This window comes from Sapajus apella, unplaced genomic scaffold (genome assembly GCF_009761245.1).
Source record: "Sapajus apella isolate SASKATOON/1434 unplaced genomic scaffold, GSC_monkey_1.0 scaffold1216, whole genome shotgun sequence".
NCBI classification, from domain to species: Eukaryota; Metazoa; Chordata; class Mammalia; order Primates; family Cebidae; genus Sapajus; species Sapajus apella.
Genome location: NW_022438142.1, coordinates 4,436 through 8,446, shown reverse-complemented (window position 1 = coordinate 8,446; position 4,011 = coordinate 4,436). Strand labels below are relative to the sequence as shown.

Genomic DNA, 4,011 nt, shown 5'->3' with positions numbered 1-4,011 from the left:
CAGCCACCGCCACTTGCGTTTTCAGAAAGCTTTGCAGGCAGGCAAGGGAGTGGGGCGGCTTTACAGCTGAGGACAGGGAAGGCTTCAGGTGCGCCCTGAGTGGAGGCTGTTGGTGTGGGGAAGCTGCCCCTGGGCTAACTAGAAGCGGGGCATCCTGGTTATTCCTACCTTGCAAGGGGTTGTTTATTTGTAGATAAGGAGGTTGATTTCCTAGGCAGGTGGCCCCAGTTTGTGGATCAGAGTTCTATTTTTATATATACAGTCCGGCCATTGTCCGATTGTATATTCAGTCTCTCAAATGTATTATTAATTCAACAAGTCCTAATTGAGCGCCCTGGGCGGTCAGCTTCCCTGGGGCCCAAGTCGCTCTAACAGGATCCCGGTGTCTGTGGAGGCGCTGGCGTCTGAGGCAGGTGAGGGGGCACGGTGGGGCGTGGGGCGTTTGAGAACCACCCAACACACAGGTTTCAAACTTGACAGACAAGTCACAGGTTTCGTCCCTCTGCTCCGGCTTTCTGAGGCACTGGAGATTACTCAGTCATTTTGCAAAAGGCGGACGGTGCTAGCTAGCGTTTAGTGACAGCTTACCCTCTTTTAGAATGAAAGAGTATTCCTATCTGTGTCTCTGTGGTGCAATTGGTTAGAGCGTTTGGCTGTTAACCAAAAGGTTGGTGGTTCAAGCCCACCCAGGGACGTCATTGTCATTGATCTTTTATAATTCCCAAGGAAGTCAGCTCCCTTGAAGCCAAATACCTCACTTCTCCTCCTGTCATTTAGTGGCTGGTTCTCATCCTCCCAGAAGTTTCTGCTGGGAACAAACGTAGTTGGAAGGAACAGAAGTTCTTGGACCAGGAACAAGAAAGACTTTGTGTGACCTGTGCAGGGAGGGGTTCTGGGTGAAATCTTGTTTCTTTTTGTCTGTGCCCTTGGGCTATTGACAAGCTTTTGGTACCTCAATATTTTTTTCAACTGTAATATGAGGATGGTAATAATACCGTATTTGCAGGATGTGCCTAGATTTAATAATTAATCAATAACGTTATCAGTAGAATCAAGATTATTATCCTCTGCCTTATTTTTGATGAGGGCATTTCTTCTTTTGCTTGTTCCATCATCTAACCCTTTACATGTTGTTTTTGAAATTAAGTTGGTTCCATGATTTTATGATTACAAATAATGCTGCAGTCATCATTCTTGAACAAATATCTTTTGTTACTTGTTACGTGTATTTCTATAGGGTAGAGTCCTGGAAGTGCAATTGCTGTATCATAGTGGTGACACTACACATTTTTTATTTTAAGTAATAAGCCCTGTAAATTTGCCTTCCGTAGAAGTGGTACCAACATATTATCCAGTTTATTTTTTCAACTGAGAGATCCTTTTCTTCATACTCATGCTAGCACAATAAACTTTCTAATCATCTGTCTGATAATCAAATAAAAGGGCCATGCGCCGTGGCTCATGCCTGTAATCCCAGCACTTTGGGAGGCCAAGGTGAACAGATCATCTGAAATCAGGAGTTTGAGACCAGCCTTGCCCACGTAGCGAAACCCTATCTCTGCTAAAAAGACAAAAATTAGCTGGGTGTGATGGCCTACGCCTATAATCTTAGCTACTCGGGAGGCTGAGGCGTGAGAATCACTTGAACCTGGGAGGCAGAGGTTGCAGTGAGCCGAGATCGCACCACTGCACTCCAGCCTGGGCCACAGAGCGAGACTCCATCTCACACGTGCGCGCACACACACACACGAATAAAAAAAATAAATAAAGGGAGTGTTGCCCTCTTGACAACCATATGGTTTTCCACAGCAGCTGTACCATTTTATTAGGTTGGTGCAAAAGTAATTGCAATTTTTGCTGTTAAAAGTAATGACAAAAACTGCGGTTACTTTTGCAGCAACCTAATACATTCCCAGCAACAAACAGTGCACAGGGCTTCCTGTTTTTCCACATCCTCACCAATGCTGGTAATTTTCTTTCCTTCTTTTTGAAATAATAGACACCCTTGTGGGCTTCACTTTTAATTTCCATTTTCTTCTTGAAATCTTGGAGCTTGAGCAAGGAGGAAATGCACATCTTAGCGGAGTCTTCATAGCTACCACCAAGCCTAATGGATCAGAGCAGGGGTTTGGAGGACAAATTGCCTGGATGAGTCCCGGTTCTCACTGTCATAGAGACGATGGGACCTTTGGAAAGGTAAGTTCAGCCTTTCAGTACCATGTTCTCATCTGCAACAGGGGTTGTAATAATCAACACTATCAGCCGGGTGCAGTGGCTCAGCTTTTCCCAGTACTTTGGGAGGCCAAGGCAGGCAGATCACTTGAGGTCAGGAGTTTGAGACCAGCCTGGCCGACATGGTGAAACCCCATCTCTACTAAAAACACAATAATCAGCTGGGTGTGGTGACAGGCACCTGTGATCCAGCTATTCCGGAGACTGAGGCAGGAGCATCTCTTGAACCTGGGAGGCAGAGTTTGCAGTGAGCCAAGATCACACCACTGCACTACAGCCTGGGTAACAGAGTAAGACTCCGTCTCAAAAAAACAACAAAAACCAAGCAAACAAAAAAACAACACTATCTTACAGGGTTGTTACCTGGACTAAGTAAGTTACTCCACAGTAAAGCACTTAGGAACCATGCCAGTCACGGAATAATGCTCTTGAATCAGTTATTACTATTATTATGCCTTTGTTTTCATTTCTAACTGTACCACTGAGAACTGTCAACGCTCCCTAAAATAAATTAGAAGTGTTCAGTGGCTTGGTTGACCTCTTCTCCCCACATTCATGGCCAGGTGTCTGAAAAACTGGTTACTTGAAGGGTCTACTCAAAGTGCAGACGTAGAATCCTATAGCAGGAGTCTATCCTCCTACAGGTCTCTGTTAGGGCATCAGGGGACTGGATCAACCTTAACAAATTCTTGGACCTTGGACAGGCATGATTGTTTAGCCGATGGTAAACAATCTTTTGCACATGAGTCTAGCAAGAGCCTTTAATATCCATTCAAACTTAACCCAAGATTTACAAGAAAAGTGCAAGTATGTATCTACCAGTGACCTCTTCTCTTTTTTTGTTTTCTTCAGAAATCAAAGTAGGAAAATTTGATTTGCCTGGAATGTGTAGATTTCCTCTTTCAGTTATGATTGAATTTTGTAGCAAACCAGCACTCCTTCTGAAGAAAAGTAGATAAAATCTGGTTTAAAGCAATTCTCTTTGAAGTCTTTGAAAAGCTGGGACACACAGGGCCAGCGACAGAAAGTGGGGAGGGGGGGAGAGAGAGAGAGAGAGAGAGAGGAGCTCTTGGAATGAAACCATTTTTTCCTCCTCAGGGCATTTGCTAGTTCCTGGCAAGGGACAAGAGGGTGAGAAGCTGGTGAGAGGGCTGTGGTTAAGACTCAGAGAAAACAGCAGCACTTTGAGTAACCTCATGGGGGTGGGGAGAGGTAGACATGTGGAGCTGTCCAGGTATTCTGACTTGAAAAGCCAGGATTCTAGAGTGAACTGAGACGTGAACTGAACACTTGGTAAAGGTTTTCCCCTCAAGGCATCTGCAAATTCAGCTCTGTGCTGGAGAGAGGCTAGCAGAGTGGCTGAATGCAGCTTTCATTAGTAAGGGTGCAAGGGAGACAGAAATAAAAATTCAGTATCCTCCAAAACAATGGTGCCTTGCAAACTGGGAGGTCTAGAGGTTTATAGCCTAGGAATGTGGGCAAACCAGATACAGACTGAGCCTTCCCATGAGTGCAAGCAAAGGTGGGTGGGGTGGGAGTTTGGAAGGTTAAAATTGACTTCATTTTTTTTTTTTTGAGACGGAGTTTCGCTCTTGTTACCCAGGCTGGAGTGCAATGGCGCGATCTCGGCTCACCGCAACCTCCGCCTCCTGGGTTCAAGCAATTCTCCTGCCTCAGCCTCCCGAGTAGCTGGGACTACAGGCATGCACCACCATGCCCAGCTAATTTTTGTATTTTTGGTAGAGACGAGGTTTCACCATGTTGACCAGGATGGTCTCG

The 4,011-nt window shown here is 45.4% G+C and overlaps 1 non-coding gene across 1 annotated transcript; it reads left to right on the top strand.

Annotated features, from left to right (window-relative positions):
- The first annotated feature begins 621 nt into the window (after positions 1-621).
- TRNAN-GUU lies at positions 622-695 on the top strand. Its single transcript has one exon. It is a non-coding gene; the product is annotated as a tRNA-Asn (tRNA).
- Positions 696-4,011: the final 3,316 nt, after the last annotated feature.